The sequence below is a fragment of the Charadrius vociferus genome, unplaced genomic scaffold, assembly GCF_000708025.1.
Source record: "Charadrius vociferus isolate BGI_N301 unplaced genomic scaffold, ASM70802v2 scaffold9, whole genome shotgun sequence".
Taxonomy (NCBI): Eukaryota; Metazoa; Chordata; class Aves; order Charadriiformes; family Charadriidae; genus Charadrius; species Charadrius vociferus.
In genome coordinates this window covers 633,854-652,196 of record NW_009661373.1, presented here as the reverse complement: position 1 = coordinate 652,196, position 18,343 = coordinate 633,854, and positions in this window count along the sequence as shown.

Genomic DNA, 18,343 nt, shown 5'->3' with positions numbered 1-18,343 from the left:
CTTTCTCTGTATTTTCCTCTAATGAACTGATCCTTTTCTCTTCTCAGAAAAATAGGACTTTCAATTACAAATTAATTCTTAAATTTTTCTTGTTTTAGCTTTTGCTGCTGTTTGCTGAAGAAAGACTGTAACCATTAAAGCATAAGCAAGGACACTGTGCACACTGTAATTTCAGTCCTCTGCAGACTTCTGTTTTATTCATAACCATCTAGATGTTTCACTAGTTTGCATTCTGATGGTTTGACAATCTCTACCTCATCCTTTAAAAGTGAATGCTTTTTTTCTAAACTTAAGATAGAGAAGTTCGCATCCCCTAGGACCCTGGCAGTTTTCAGCAGTTATCTGAACTACATACAGTACTGACCTATGCAATAACTACTATTGAAAACAATTAGCTTTCAAATAACAATTTAAGTTTTGTGGGTTGGTTGTTTTTTGGGTTTTGGTTTTTTTTGCTTTGGGTTAGGAAGTCCTCCTAATCTCACAGATCTTGTAAAAGTTAAAAGATACACAACAGAGAAAAAAAAGATGATTAAGATTTTTAGTAAAGGAATGTTATTTTTCTAAATAAACAAATCTATACACAATATCTTTGCTATTATCGTTGTTATGAATTCTTCAGGCTTTTGTTTGTTTTTCTTGCGGGGTTTTTTTGTTTTTTTTTTTTTTCACAGTGCAGAAAAAAAGATACCATTATCAAATGCTTTTTAAAAAGAACTCAAATGGCCAGCACCACTTTTTCAACAAATGGTCTGATATTCTGTGGTGCATACTGACAACAAACACCACATTGTGACCTTCTTCCTACATGTTTCTTTGTATTAATTGTCTATCCTCTGTCACTGATGAAAAAAAACTCCAAAACCCTAGTTAGAGTGTACTATCACATAGACCTATACCCTGCTTCCCAAGGTCAGTGCAAAGGGGATTATTGCAAAACTTAAGACAAGGTCTTACTTGGTTTGTAGGCATTTGTAGGCTTTTAACCTGAACTTCAATGTTTTAAACGGCAACATTTCTTCTTGAAAAATATTAAATTATTTTAATGCTTTAACTATTATAAGAACTATTACTCATGAAAGAAACCAACCTATACACTCTTAGAATTATATAAACCCCTGGAACTTCAGTAAAATATGTAAAAAACAAAAGCTAAGAAACAGAAAACCCAGGAAACAACAACATCTAAACAAGAAAACCTCTGCAGCATCAGCAATTTGTATTCTTTTTTTTTTGGTAACACAGAGTTCAACAAAATATTTGTGGTGTGTTGTTTTTCTTTTTTTTCTTAATAACACATTCTAAAAGATCTGTATTATTATTATTACTAATTGTCTACTGTCATGTCACTCACTGTATTTGGTTTGTAATTTTATAAGGGAAAAATGTAGTGTCTTTTATTGTTCTACCTGCATATGTAGGTTTAGTTCACTCTTCTTTAGTTTGCTTTAGCCAACATCAGGGCTCTGAAATCTGGCTATCTGTCTCCTTTATGTTTGTGTTACTATTCACAAGTCTGCTTATGAAATGCATTGGTTGCAAAGGAAAAAAAAAATGTTTTAAATGGTTATTATGTGTAAATAACTATTGCTCCATATTCTTTACAGGCATACCTACCCTGCAATTAATAACTGGGCCAAATTAGTTTTTTCAGGTTATTTGTTACAGAGTTGAAAACCAAAAAAAAATATTTTTGGACTTGAGATATAAAATAATTTGATATCAATGGACTATATCAATAATTTTTTGCTCAGTGTAAAAAAAAATAATACGGACAATAACATGGATTTTTCAGCTGTGATATATTGGGAAGTGGTTGTTCAGCTAGATGACCAGACAAAGATCGTATGCTGGAGATTTTATGTTCCTGGTGCTATCAAGAGAAATTATGTCGAAGAGCACTGAATAAAGCTCTGGTTTCTATAATTTTGAAACAAACAAAAAAACAACTTTAAAGGTTGAGTTGCTACTCAAGTTAATCCTCTTGAAATGGTATGCTGGTCTTGGTCAGATTCCACTTTCAATTTTTATCATTTCACATTTATGGATAATTTGGAATAAAAAGCTAAAGAAGAAACAAAACTTTGACTGTTGGTGTACTGTTGGTAGTACAGGAACTTTGGCTTCATTCTTAAGAAATAACCTAATGAGTTATGAGAATCCTTTGATGGACAATGGGATTTGTTATTTAACTATGCTTTTTCATTTTCAGTTTTCTTTGGTATGAATTATTAGTCATATAAAGATTATAGCTAAAGAGCAGTATTTTCTGACTTCAAATTATCAAATCAAATTATAGAATCATAGAATCATAGAATATCTCAAGTTGGAAGGGACCCATAAGGATCATGAAGTCCAACTCCCTGCTCCTCACAGGAATATCTAAAACTAAATCATATGACCAAGACTGTTGTCCAGATGCTCCTTGAACTCTGACATGCTGAGTACCATGACCACTTCCCTGGGAAGCCTGTTCCAGTAAGCAACCACCATTTCAGTGGAGAAACTTTTCCTAATGTCCAACTTGAACTTCCCCTGATGCAGCTTCATTCTGTTTCCTTGTGCCCTACTGCTGGCCACAAGAGAAAGGAGATGAGCTACTCCCCCTCTGCTGCCCCCCATGAGGAAGTTGTAGACAGAGATGAGGTCACCCCTTAGCCTTCTCTTCTCCAAGCTGAACAAGCCAAATGACTTCAGCAACCCCTCGTAGGTCTTGCCCTCAAGATCTTTCACCATCTTGGTTGCCCGCCTCTGGACACACTCTAACAGTTTGGTGTCCTTACGTTGAAGGGGCCAAGATTGCACACAGTACTCGACATGGGGCTGCACCAGTGCAGTGTAGAGTAGGACAATCACCTCCCTCAACCGGCAAGCTGTGCTGTGCTTGATGCACCCCAGGACTCCTTGGCCCTTTTAGCTGCCAGGGCAGACTGTTGACTCACATGACAACTTGCCATCAATCCAAACACCCAGATGTCTTTCTGCAGGGCTGCTTTCCTGTCTCTTGTCTCCCAGTATAACCAGGAGTACCCCATCCCAGGTGGAGAGTCTGGCACTTACTCTTATTAAATTTCATATGATTGGTAATTGCCCAGCTTTCTAGTCTATCCAAATCTCTCTGTAAGGCCTCTCTACCCTTGAGGGAGTCCACAGCTCCTGCTAGTTTAGGACTGTTGGCAAACTTACTTAATGCACATTTTTTTCCTGCATCCAGATAATTTATAAAAACGTTAAAGATCACTGACCCTAAAATTGAGCACTGGGAAACCCCACTGGTGACTGGCTGCCAGCCTGATTTAACCCCATTTACTATGACTCTTTGAGCCCAACCCATCAGTCAATTGCTTATTCAACATATTGTGGACTTCTCTAGCTGTATGCTGGACATTTTGTCCATAAGGATAGTGTGAGAGGCAGTGTCAAAAGCTTTGCTAAAATCCAAAAACCTCACACCTACTGGCTTCCCTTGGTCAACTAGACGGCTGACCTTGTCATAAAGGGAAATATATATGTATAAAAGGAAATACACATGCTTCAATGTTTGAACTCACCTAGACATAATTTATTCTATGTGTATTACCGTATGATGTCTTTCACAATGTAATGGGATTTAATGTTAAAGATTTTATGTAATAGACTTTTTTCAGTTCATGCCTCAGCAAATAAGATTGTAGGTATGTGGTGGAGTTTTTTCTACTGGATTCCAGATATCATTTGGTGTTTTCTGATATGCTAATCTATATTTCAAGAAGTACTGGATAGGTTAAAAAAAAAAAGCATTTGTGATGTCTTCAGTATAACTTAAGAATTTTAAACCCAAAAATGTGCAATGCACCATGTTATGTAAAATTGATTATTTAATATGTTTGAAAAGATTGCAGGCACATCTAAAAGTCTCAATTACATAGAGATTACACTGAGAACTACATACTGATCTAACTATGAAACCTCTACTGGTTCAAAAGATAGAGGAATTAGGCCAGCATTAACCGTTAGAAATATAACCATCAATGTATTGTGTTTATTTCCAATGTCTGAAGCAATTGTGGGAAGGCTTTGCATTTTTACATACGTATTTACCTTGTATTTCCAGAGATACCTTATGAGGTCTAACAGAAGCTTTTGTTCTCATTTCTTCATTTGCCTTTTGAAAGCTCAAAATATCTTTTTTTATTTGTTTGTTTGTGGGGTTTTGTGTTGTTTTTTTTTTTTAGTTTTGGGGTTTTTTTGGGGTTTTTTTTGTTTTCTTGCTGAGAGGATAACACAAACTTATAGAAATAGAGCAGAAGTAAAGCCAAATTGCTAAAGCCTTTTTCATTAAGCACATACCTGCTTGATGATTTTTCAAGAATGTGCACATTCAAGTTTATAATCACCTGAATGAATTTTTTCTGGAAATGAAAGGGGGGCTGTTCGTACTGTTAGAAAATAATAACAATGATAAGAAGAATATACTTATTTGTGAAAAACAAAGCTTTTTAATAAAGAAAAGTCAGTTTTGATTAGTTTTTCCACTGAAAATTATTTTTAAAAGGGACATAGTAGGTACAGAAACAGAACACTTCAATCGACAAAAGCCAATTTTGACTTTTGACAAGCTTTTCAGTATTTGAATTCAGAAAATAGGTTGTTGGTGGTTTGGTTTGCTTTTTTTTTTTTATCTTCACAATTTTATTTGGATTAAAAATCTGTTCCCCTTCTAATAGTATATAATGAATAATAGACTTTATGAAAACCCTTTTTCCAGTAATTCATTTTTAAAAGAGAAAGACTTCATAAAATTATTGGAATTTGAAGTGCTTCTGAAACTCTCACCCAACACCAAAGGAAAGGAAAAAGAAAAAACCCAAACCCCTCCAAATTAAAACAAGGACAATAGCAAATGTTGATTTAAGTAGTGCATGTATTTGTAACTTAAAAAAAAAAAAAAAACAAAACAGAAAAAAAGTTGGTCATTATAAGGAACAATGAAGAAGCATTAACTGCAATTATTTTTTTTTTATTTTATTTTAATTTAAGACTATCCTCTAAAATCATGACAAAGATGTGTTGATTCTGGTTTAGTATCTCTAATCAACCAAGATGAATGAACTCCTCCTGCTCTGTGTAAATGAGTTACAAAATGCTATTCTCCTTTAATATTATTTTCTTTATTGTTCTTCTTTACACAAGAATGTCAGATATCCTTACATCAGCTAGAAATACCGTTCAGTGTCTGAAACAAAGAAAAGCTAAGAAAATGTGAGGTCTGAAGACTCTGGACTGGTGCCAGCTCCACACACCAACAAGTAGCTCATTTTTAGCATGCTGGACAAAGCCCTTCTTTCATGAAGAAGCAGTCTGCTACACCCTCCCCCACTTTCCTAGCTGAAAATCCCCTAACACATCATTTTCACTGACTGTTCAACACAGTGCTATGTCATGATGGATACTGAGAAGCCATAATCAGCTTCTTTCATTATAACTTCTCTGTCTGCAGTGTGAGGCATCGTAACTTTAAAGATTATTTTGACAAATGGCTGGGACAAATGGTTAACTGGTGCCTCAGCATTTCTTTAAATGGTAAACAGAATATAAAGGCAGTGCAAAACTCCAAAATCTCACAACTCACAAATCTTAAACTAATTATGAAGTTCTGGTATTCATTGTCCCATGAAGGTAAAGAGAATTTAAAATGCTGTGACTGGAAAACTGATGAAATCAACCAATATTTTCCTTTTTCTCTTTGAGTTTTGGTCATTCTTATAATTTGAACAGGAACTGCAACAAAAACTGAGAATATAATCAAATGCCAACAGTTTTCTAGTAATAATGTTGATGTTTTTCCCAAGAGCACAACAAGGATTGTGGCTCTATTGTATTTGATGCTGAGCAAACATAAAAAGTACAGACTTTGCTCTCAGGAGCTTTCAAACAAATTTGTATTTCTTTTTATTCCTGTATACTTTTACAGATATTTTTTGCACCAAGCTGGGGGTTTTTTTTGTTGGTTTTTTTTTTTTCAGTTGTGCACCCAAAGAGAAGGAATTAGCCATGCAAATAGGCACACTGATAGTAAGGATACTGCTTAGCACAAACCTTACTCAGTGGAATTGAACCCAAAATAAGTAGGTTTCTTTCTTGAACAGCATTTACAAAAGTCATTCTTTCTCTTCATCCCTGCAAAATCTTCAGTCTACATGGTTATTAGGGCTACATAAACACTGTGTATCCCTTCCTCTTCGGGTTGTAGAGAGTACAAATAGCTTGTCTGCAGTTTCTGAGCACCTAGTGTATCAGGCAAACTAAGAAAGATTCACGCCCTCTGCTCCACGGGGGAGGGTATTGCATAGTAATGTGATCACCTAACGTCAGTCATGTCCTCTCCCAGATTTGATCAGGCAAACATCCATCTCACATATAAGAAATAGAAATATAAAAGAGGAACTTAATATTTTACTGTGTGTAGATGGGAGAACAGGGCTGAATACAGACGTCTAACAACTGTATAAAGCCAAATACTCAAAAGCCAAGCAATATCAGGTTAGTATTTCCTGTACAATTTTAATTTCAGCTGACTGTAATATACACGATGATACAGACTGTAATTATATAACAATTTAATTTTTGTTTTTTCCTTGAGACAGTTCTGTCCAAAGGACAAAGAATTGAGTATCTGCACGAAATAGCGAGCTAGCTAGCCAGCCTATTATTTTTTAACTTCATAATTCAATACGTCACCCAAGTCTTATGTACAGGATACTGTATGCCGAATTCAGAATTATTAACTTCCACTGGGGCGTTTTTGTAGTATACACATCACTGTGATATCTGAATAGCTCACAAACATTATTTTGCATGCGCAACATCACTTTGAGGCAGGATAATACTGTTATACCCATCGGAGATACAATGGGCTTAATACCAGAATATTCAAATGTCCATTAACTCTGGATGATCCCACTTGATGTGCCTACAGTCCAAATTTTCAGCATATTTAGCAGATCATAACATTTTATCTGTTCAAAGGGCAGCTTGAGCAGACCTCCTCTGTGGTTCACTTTTCTGTTCTGCTCTTTCTGCCCTTCTGCTCCTTTTACTCCTATTTGAACACTGTCAGCATCTCTCTGCTTCTTGGCTCCTTGCATTTGAGTTTGTCCTTTTGTCCTTCCCACCCACACTTTGCAGCTTGCTTAGTAGTAAGAAGATGGTGAACACGTTATCAAAATGATTTTGGGCTACATTTTTGACAGCAGTGACATTTTGCTGAGCTCCATGACAGCTGCCCAGCCTATGCCTATTACAGAGACACAATAGACAGGGCAGTCTGGCCCTGAGGATGAGTAAACACTGACTACTTTAACCTTGTAGGCAGGTGGCCATGAACAGCACCTAAGCCCTGTGTGTTGCCCTAGTGGGCCTTGCAGTCTTTACCATTTTCAGTTCAAAGTACTGAAAAATTGTGAGGGTTGTGTTGCAACCCATCAAGTGACGTTCCTAAGGAGTGAGACTGAGCTATTTGGGGCATGATCTGGGTGAACTAGAGGACATGCAAAAGATTTTGAAAATGCAACTTCCAGAAATAATGTTAGAAGATTGAGCATGGTGAAGTGGACTAAATGCATGGACTCAACCATATTGCCCAATGGGAGTGGTTCTGGATGCCTTTGGCCGCTTCAGCTGTGCCTAGCCACAGTCTCAGAGATCACTGGGTAGTGTAAACCAAAACCATGCCAGGGAGCATGCTAAAAATGAATGCAAAGAGAATGAAAGAAAGAGATCCACTACTCAGCCTGTCCCCATTGGTTTGTTTTTGTTTGTTGTTTTTATTTCTTCTTTTTTTTTTTTTTTTGTTTTTTTTTATTGTACTTTTACAGTTTGATCAGAACGTATGAGGGGAAAGAACACAGCAAGCCGTCAGAGAATCATCTGACAGCTTCAAATAAATATATTCTAGGTGCTTTACCAGAAAAAAATGTCAGACACCTTTCACCCCATATCACCCCACTTCAATGTATCAAATGCATTTGTCAGTCATTTGAGACTTTTGATTAGTTGCTTACGAGATTTTCTTAGCGAGAACACAAAGGCATTCTAGGAAGTAACTGAATTGTTTCTATTCAAACACTAAGAAAAACAAAGCAAAAATAAAGCCCAACAACTCTGACCAATTTTAAAAAGGACTTGTAACAGAAAATGCCAGGCAGCTATATATATTCATGAAATGTCAAACTCTCTTTTACAACAGATTATACTTGACTAGTTTTTGCATTATTTGCAATTTTGTGGAAATCAGAATAATGACAAGTAACACCCATTTTGAACTGGTATAAATAGTTAAATCTTTCTTAGTGTATTTTTCCTGATATAATAGTACTAAGAAGTACTGACATATTTTTATGCATACAAATAATATTTTCATTTATTATTATTATTATTAAGTAATATGTAAAGTATAAATTAATTACTTTAGATCAAGGATAAGAAAGTAAAATTTAAAAAATGTTTATTTATTTAACTGAAAAGACAACCAGCTACAAGCATCTTCCACTTTATGTCTAGCTCAATTAAGTCATTATTTCCTTCTATGTGTATATCAACCTTAAAAGAAGAGGTAGATTGATTAATGTGTGAAAATAAGGAGATTCTGCAAACACAGTATTAGGAGCTCATAATTTTATTTAAAAAAAAAAAGAAAAGAGGATATAATAAAGACTGTTGTACAAGTAGAAGGTGGTGTTACATTTCATTAGAATGGTAAATGCAGCCAATGTTTCGATTTACTATTTGGTTTTAAAATACATTGTAGAATTTTTTTTTAGCTGTGCTTAGAATTCTCTTTTTCAAGAGAGACAGAAAAACAAAGCAAAACAAGCTTTTCTAGAATAATGGAGACAGCTATATGACAAAGGAGAAGTTGCAAAACTACAGACAGCCAAATCAAGCAAGCAAGCAAGAGTCTAGTTCTTAGTGTTGTCTATTGCATAACTAATTTATTCGTTAATGAAGTAATTGCAAAGGTTGATTCGGGTTTATTCTCATGTCATGATTTGCTGGGTGAAAAGGAGTGAAAGAAAGGGACAGAAAAGAGCTGTTTAAAGTTGTCTCTACAATCTCTGCATGGTTTTGGCCATGTTCCAGATACATTACAGAAATCTCAGAGACGTTCCTTTTTCTTTTTTACTTTTTTTTTTCTTTCTCTTTTTTTCCTGTTTTCCTCTTGCCCTTCTTTTTCCTGTCATCCTTCTTCTCTTTTTTACCCTTCCTTTTCTTTTGTTCCTTTCCCCCCTTTCTTTTTTACATTTTCATCCCTTCCCTTCCCTTCCCTTCCCTTCCCTTCCCTGCCCTTCCCTTCCCTTCCCTTCCCTTCCCCTAACCTCCCCTAACCTCCCTTACCCTGCCCTGCCATTTCACCTCTTCCTCTTCTCCTTCCTCTTCCTCTTGCCATCACTCTGTGTGTTTCCAAGAAAACATATGCCCAGATGCAGGCAGAATACAGTGTCGCTATGCACCAACCCCCTCACTCCTGCGAACATCACACTGAACTCACACTGCCATAAGGAACAATCCTCATAGGCTCCAGGTATGCCACCTTTTACAGCTTAAAAATCTGTCATGGTGGAGAAATTCTAACTAACTGAGATAAGTTGTTATGAAGATGAATTCCATTTTGTCAGCATCTAGAGTCCCTAGATTAATGAATTAATGAAAATTTAGATTGACCAATGCAATCATAAATTACTTATCTCACTGTGGACTTTATGAATATTTAGGATTTCTAACAGCTACAATTATTAATTATGGATTGTTTTTCACCTTCATGTTTTTCCAATATATATCACTAATTGTGTGGTGGGTAAAATGAGACGTTTTCAGTAACACTGGGTAAGTAGAGGTTATTTGAAATGGATACATGTAGATAAAATTGCATAAATATAATGCTGAATGTGTAAATGTAGAAGTCATGGATTTCACTTTGGAATTAAAGATGCTTAAAATTTGGTGTTAGAAAATTCACTTTATTAATTTTAGACCTTTACTGAACTGCCTAATTCTTGATGAAATTTCAAGGATGTTCAGAGGCAGATATGGGACATGTCTGAAATTGTTATGGTTATTTGTGTATATTGAAATTAGCTACATAGCCCTGTTTTCAGTGAGTAAGGCACCATTCAACCTTTCTAAATCAATTTCAAAATGGAGAAAGGAAACCCACTGTAAAAAAATAAACCTTCATAAAATATGCAGAGAAGAAAATTGACATAAAAGGCTGACAGAAGCACAATCATTCTCTTTAGAAGACTGGAAATGTAAATAAAGGCATCATTCTTCCCAAAGTAAATTATACTCATGAAATATGAATGTGAGCAATATTACACAGTGGAACATATTATCGTGAAGATCAGTATACATCTTCAGATGATTTTCAAAAGTCATTAAAATCAAATAAATGTCTATGCACATCATCACATGGTACATCCATATTTATGCTCTTTGCTGTATATTTTCTAATAAATATAAATTACAAGACTAACAAAGTTAAAAAAAATAACAACCAACCAACCCAAAACTGGTTGTGTGTTATGCATGACTTCAGTAGCTTTGGCAATTAGATCGTTTTTAATCTTTTTCTATGGATTTCAGAAGACTTTTTTTTGGCCCTTTTTAGCGTGGCAAAATGTATGCTTTGCTTTGGAAATATGCTTAAATGCTATTGCTGGTAGATTTGGGTAATAGTTTAGACTCAATGAACAAGACATTTATTCTTATATGCAAAGGAAATAAGTATTTCCTGAATATGAATATTTGCATTTGAATTTAATCATATCAGCCCTTTATATATCAACCCTTTTGCACAGATCTACTAATTATGCAGATTATTTTAAAGCTATGTTGGCAGAAAAATAGAGGACTTCTCATTAACACATTTTGAGAACTATGTAAAAATACTATCAAATAGAAAAAAAGGACTTATAGACCAAAAAAAATAGTATTTAACTATTGGGGAAAAAAAAGTGTTTCAAAAGAGTTATAAGGCAAAACAATTAAAAAAAAAAAAAAAAACAAAAAAAACCCCCAAGAAATGTTTCCACATTTTGATTCCTGGCTAGACTTGGCATATTTCACTTTATTTGGCATATTTACCATTTGACATGTTTATTTATTTGTCATATTTTAATTTATTTAATTATGGAATCACTGCTATAAATAGTTACTTTGTCTGAGAATTTATGGATAATTTATAATTCCTGATAATCAGATTTTAAAAGAAATCAGAGTCCAGTTTGGATTTTGGAAGAATGATTTTCTTTGATGAAAGTTTTATAGTGCACCAAACAGGCGTTGGTCTGGCAGACTTCATGTCAATAAGAAAAGTTAATTTTATTTTAGTAAGGGTGAAAAGTACACCCCAAAGGCTGATGGGTTTGATTTGTGCTATACTTGGCTTCTACTTGGGTGAAAGGCTCATTGGCCCAGATCACAAAGACAAATTGGTCATCTGGAAAACAGCTAATAATATTAGCAAATAGAAGGTAAGAGATGGTAATGTTTTACATGCCAAAGCGTGTACTCTTCATCTTCTTCCATGATATTTCACTGAATCTGCAGGTATGCAGGTTGATTTGTTTGCTTCTGTTTGTCATTGACCACATTGCACTTCATTAAACACATATAAATCACTGTCAGTTATTTGAGAAGGATGGATACTTAGCCTTAGATTACTTCTAAACTTACTTAAATAGAAGCTATTGGAGCTCATGCTGTTCAATTCAACTATTTTGTGTTTTGTTCCCCCTTGTCCTGATCAATAAACCTTTCCACTTAATATGTTGTATAAATTACATATTCTTTTTGACCATTCCTCAAAGTCTATATTAATATTTCCTAATGTCTCCATATTAAATCTGTGACATAATCTCAATTTTTTTTTCTTCATTTTTGCATGTCATCTTAGAAGTCAACGTTTTTTCCTATCTCATTTTCTACAATATACTTGGTAGAGCCCTGTAAGTCTACACTGAAAGGCTAGTTCATTTTAACTTTCTGGGAATGAACAAACACATAAACAACAGTAAATACACATTTGACAGTAATTTGGGTACAGCCTTGGCAGAGATTAAATCTCAAGCCGTTTTCCTGAACCATATTTTGTATTGTATATACAGGAAAATTTCAACAGGCTACCCTCAGCCTTTGAAGCTAACCCAAAGCCTTTTTCTGAGAGGATTATCTTAAAAGTGGAATCAACTGTTGAAACTAATAAGGTAGCAAAACCACCATTTTCAGTTTTATGGTGTTCATATCACTTTTATGTTTGATTTACACTCCTATTATTAGGAAATTCCAGATGAGCAGGTTAAAAAGTGTTGGAAAAGTAATGGAGGTTCTAATCCAAACTGAGGACCACAAAGGCTGTGTTCAAGTTCATGTTAGCAATTCCTACTTGACTTGAGTGAAGGTTCATATTGACACAGAAGCGCACTCTACATTGCATGCTGAGAGCCTCAGAGGACATAAATGTGAATATATTTCACTGAAAGAGAATTATGAGGTATGCTTGTCTGGTTCACAGAGCAGAGAGGGACCATAATTTGCCGAGTCATAATTATGTGACACAGCTTTGTGTCAAGAATTTAAGAATTACAAATACTTCAGAGCTCAAAAATCTTGTATCTGGAACAGGGCTTTCAGTCACTTCTCCCATTGTGGTAATTCATTCCCAGGCTGAGGACACAAAGGCCCCCAAAATACAAAAATCTTCATTTCAATAGTCCTGCTTGACTTCTTATCTCTCTTCCACTACTCCATGGAAGCTGAAGTAAGCATGATTATTAGACTGACATTGTTATTATTCTTCTGAGTACTTGTAAAAGATTTCTTATTTTCTTCCTTCTTGTGTACATATGAGGCACACCTACAGCTTCTTCAAATAATTTGAGTCTGGAGAGCACCAAGCAGCTCTAACTGACCTGACCAGTCTATATCCATCTCTGTCTATAATATCTCTTTGCTCCTCTTGGGGGTTTGTCTACCTGTATTGAAGGCCAGTTCTGACACAGTACAGCTGTGTCACCTTGTATCAGACGTCTCTAAATATAGCTAAGCTGCAAGAAAGATCAGTGAGAAGTGGAAACTGAAATATTGTGGAAAAGTGGTGAGATGGCTTCCCTGGGCCTCTATCCGTGCATACTGTTCCTGTTGGCCTGGGAGACACATTTAGGCTCAATCTTTGGCTGAGCTATGTCATAGGTATGCTGTGCTCTGTTTCTTGCTAACCCTAGGCTTGGCTTGCTGACTTGACTCCTTGGCTTGGCCTGCCTGGTCAGCGAAGACTTGCCTAGCAATCACCAGGCACTGAGCTGACTCAGTTATTGTTCCCAGCCCAGTTCTTCTCTCCTAGTGGGGTTCCGTGGGCCTGTACCCGTTAGTGAGTTGGTGCTTCTCACCCTTGGTTCCCCTGCCTTTAAGGACAGTCCAGCCTTACTAGTCACTGGCTGACAATACCCAAAAATCCTCCTCTAAGGTTTCCTCAAAGAGCTAAAGTTGCTAACATGCAATTTCTATGAATAATAAACTGGAATTCAATCAAACCGTATTGTCTAATTAGCTAAAGTCCAAACCTACTTAATCATCTTTTTGGAAACACTCGATGACCACTGATACAATGAGGTTTAATGAAAACCACAATGATTTTTAGAGTATCCTTAGTTTGATCATACTGACATCCTTTTGCTACCGGATACCTTAATTCTGTATTGCTAAGCTTTAGAAGCCTGAAACTTCCAGCAAGAAGAGTTGACTCTTTATAACTTTGTTGGTAAGCAGTACAGCCATTATCTGCTGATGAAGTAAATGTCTGTTTGTGCAGCTAAGACACCAAGGACTTTTAAATCCATAGAGGAATGCACCTTTTCAGAGTGAAAATAATCTAGAAGGCTACATATATGTTTATATATTCTACCTACGTGTTATGCAATGTTTTTTGATAAACACCTTTGAGTGCATGAGAGTAGAGTATCCTGTCCACTTGCATAGGTTTTCTGATTATTCAAGTTGTGATAATTGTATAGATAAAAATCACTGCTTTCTTTAGAATCATGGGCTTATAGAACAATTCAGATAGGGAGGTACCTCAGGAAGTCTTTAGCCCCTTTATCCGACCTGCTCCGCTGCTTGACTGAACTCACAGAGAAAAAGGTTTTCATTATAGCCAGTCTGAATTTCTGCTCTTTCAAGTTATGTCCATTGCCCCTTGTAAAGCTGCCATGTACTACTGTGAAAAGCCTGGCTCTGTCCCCTTGATGACCTATCTCCCTGTAGACACCATGGAGCTTCTGCTAGGTCAGTCTGCAACCTTCTCTTTTTCATGCTGAACAAGACCCAGTCCTTCAGTCTTTGCTGAAAGGCAAGTGCTCCAGCCACAACGATCATGGTCTGAATTCACCCCAGTTTACTGATGACTTCTGTCCTGTATTGCAAGGCCCAAACTGGGATGTAGTACCTAGCTGTGGTCTAATGGGTGCTGAGAAGAGGGTAAATATCTCTTCCCTTGACCAACGACTTGTGTTCTTATTAACACAGCTTTGGATGCTGTTGGCTGTTTCTACTACCTGGGTATACTGTTTGCTGTACTCCAGGGCCCCCAGGGCTTTTTCCCCAGAACTGCTCCCCAGCCCATCAGTACCCAGACTGTATCACTGCCAGAATCTTCCTTCCTGGGGGCAGGATTTTGCATTTATCCTTGTTGAATTTCAGGAATTTCCCATACCTCCAGCCTGTCCAGGTCCTTCTGGATGGCAGCCCTGCTCTCCAGTGTATTAATTGGTCTCCCCAGTTTGCTGCCATATGCAGGTTTGATGAGAGTACATACTGAGGCAAAGGAAGCATAGAGTACCTCAGCTTCATCTATCTCCGTTGTCACCATCACCCGCTCCATTCAGCAATGGTAGTGCATTTTCCTTGTCCAGACAGATTGTCCAGCCACCAGTAGCCACTGAAGATCTTTTTTGACTTTGACATCACTTGCAAGTGTTAGTTCCAGTTGAGCTTTGGCATTTCTGTGTGCTCAAGCCACATTTCTAAATTCCTGCTTTATAGCCTGCCTCAGCTTTCACCTTCCATATACTGTTGTTTTTTTCTTTTTTCTCATTGATACTTAGTCATGTGCAAGTTGTCCCCCTTATATGTCTACTTGAGTTTCCTAAGGGTTGGTATGGACCATTCTTGTTCTTGGAGGATGTTGTCCTTAAAGACTTGCCAGCTTCCCTGAGCTCCTTCAGAGCTGCCTCCCATGGAATCCTGCTTGCTAGTTTCCTGCATAAGTCAAAGTTTTTTTTCCTAAAGTCCAGGTATGTTATTACTTATTAATTTAAGTATAGCAATGAGTGATGTTGCACAGAGATCTTACTGTTAATTATTACAATATAAAGTTTATATGTTCTCATTAGAATCCATAAAGTCAACATTAATCTTTGCATTTTACCTAATAGCAATGAATAAATTGGTGTGCCTGTAAACATTTTAGACACTATGTACAATGCTGTTATATTTTATATAGCCCCAACAAAGGTTTTGTATTCTGCATCCCAAGGTTTTAGATTTCTCCCTAAACACCTCAAAAGATTTGTTATTGAAAATGAACTAGTTGAAGGATTTAGTGAATGTATTGCTATATTAGCAGTCATAATTGCTTTAAAATGTTAAAATTAATTTTCAAGTTAAGTAAACAAATTAGATCTTTTCTGAACAACTTGTTTTTCCTTTTTTTTTTTACTAATTGTATGCAGGTTTTGGGGTTGTTATTTGGAAGGAATAGTCAGAAGGAGGTGGGAGAGGTATTGTATTGAATTTTAGCCACTTATTTTTTCTTCATTTTAAAATTAAAAAAAAAGAATATTTCCAGAGATGATATGTGATCTGTAGGATCTTGTCTAAGTGCTGTGTGGTAAATCACACGCAACATTGAGAACACATCATTACAACTTCAAGTTCAAAGACAAATTAAATCTTGCTATTGATGGACTCTGGGACCAAAATAACTTTACAGGCTCATTTAGTGTACAATATCTTCAATAATACAGAAGCAAAGGATAACTGAAGATGCTGTTGATGAAGGGAAAGACGTCACGAGCAAATTCTTTCTGTATTTTGGTGGTCTGTATATCTTAATTTTAAAAAAAATCTTCTGGCTATTCAAAGATATTTTGAAAGACTAGCCTAAAAAAAAAGAAAGTAGAGGCATTATATTAATATAAATGTTATCTTTACACCTTCCTTCCCATAAGAATGAAGGAAATGTACTTATGTTTACTTACTTTTTTGCATTATATGAGTATTAGACTTAAAAATTGCAAGAAACACAATCCAGATCTTCTACTTCTTATATGAGTTCCTTAGTAATTATGAATAAGGATAAGTTCCATTTTTCTTCTGTTGTTTTCCATGTGCTGTCAGTATCTAGTTTCAGTGGTAAATGCCATTTCTTAAATGTCCTTTAGGCACAGCGTGAAAAAATGTGACAGCCATTCTCTTTGCTTCCCTGTATCCAAAGTTCTATCTTCAAGCCTCTGTAAAAAAAACAACTTTCAAGTATATATTAGATTTATTTTAATTTCTTGTGCTTGTCTGTATGAGGCAAAATGGAATCTTGATGAGCTGTTTGGTTAAGCCTGGGGAGGAAAGTCATCTTCATTTGATCTTGCATACATAGATAGAATACATTACATTGAAAAAAACCCCACCACACAGTTTGCATATTTTGTAGCCTCACTTCCCATTTTACTTCTTTATAACTAAGACTGCATTATTCAGTTAGCGAAATATACATCGTATTCAATAGTAAAACCTGAGGACAGAAATTAGTAATTGTCTAATATTAGGAAAATCTAAACTGTCTTTAGAAAGGTTATTCAATACTCCAAAAGTTGAAGAACATTTTCTCATCTTTATGCAAATTGTTTAGTATCTGTATGATTCAGCAAATTATCTCCTTTGTTGCTAAAGTTATAGGCCGATTATGGCTAATCAACTGTGATTGCAAGATCATAGCAAAAGTTTTGGCAGTTTGGCTGTAGGCATTTTCATGTAAAATTATTATTCCTGGTCTAAACTCTTAATTTAATAAGCATTACTAACAAATGGAGGATCTGTAGCTCATCAGGAGCTATTTTACTTGCTACACAAAAAGGACATTACACCAAACTGAATTGAGAAATTTCTTAAATGTGAGAGCAGAACTTAACTTCAAGGACACCTTTGTTTTTCTTTTTTCTTTGTGTTTTGTTTTTTTTTTTAATTATCTTTATTATTTATTTTTTTAATTCACCTAAGGCTGCAGTCATCACTAATAGAACGATCTCAAAATTGTTTGATTTGTAAAGTTGCACCAGACAGGTTGTTCTTATTTCTACTCCCTTATTTCTTGTTTTGGAACATTTGACATGGCTAGTCAAAGTGATTGATTGATATATGGTTAAAAGGATTACAGAGAGGAAGACTGCTGAAACTAATGCCTGCATGCTAATATTTTCTTAAGATGACTTATATCCAGTCTCTTAGCACACAGTTCATAGACAAAAGATCAATGTTTTCATAGCAATGATTAATATTTCACGATAATGTAATGTATGATGGGAAGAAGCCATTTCCTGATACCTGGTGTCTGGCTGCAATATTTCAGGGCCTGAGACACACTCACAAATATAGCAGCCCGACACAGATAATTGTTACTCTTCTGTAGTATTAGGAATACATTCCAGAGAACAAAAAAAAAAATAGATTTTAGTATTTAGTTTAAATGAACATTCTCAGTTTTATTATGTTCTTTTTAAAACATCTTTTTACCCCTTTTGCAAAGAACCATACAATGAGAGAGAATTAAGCAGCACTTGTTTGATAAAGTTCTGTTAAGTTTATAACAAGAAATGCATAGTAATAATAGTTCTACTGTGAGACTAGATTTAACTGTCTTTTTCTTCAATAGAAGAATCTTTGATGCAAGTAAGGGAAAAGGTATCACATTGACTGCGTGGGTGTTCACCATGTGGAACTCAGGTTCTTACTAGACAGAACCCCAAATGAAAGAAATCTCCAAGGTTTCCACTGGCATGTTTATATACCTGCAGTACTTTCCCTTTTTGGCTTGTGTTGACAGCTTTACAGATTTGTTTTCTCTGGAGTGGCGCTTAATTTTTTTTTTTTTACAAGTTGTTTTACAAGTTTTTAACTCCAACTTTTAGAATCTCATTTTTAAAGCTTAGGATTTAGCTATCTGAAAGTATCTTTCTGATGATTAAATAGGCCATATAACAAATCTACATGCATTCCCTTGTCTTCTACAGCTTTGGTTACTCCGATTTCCAGT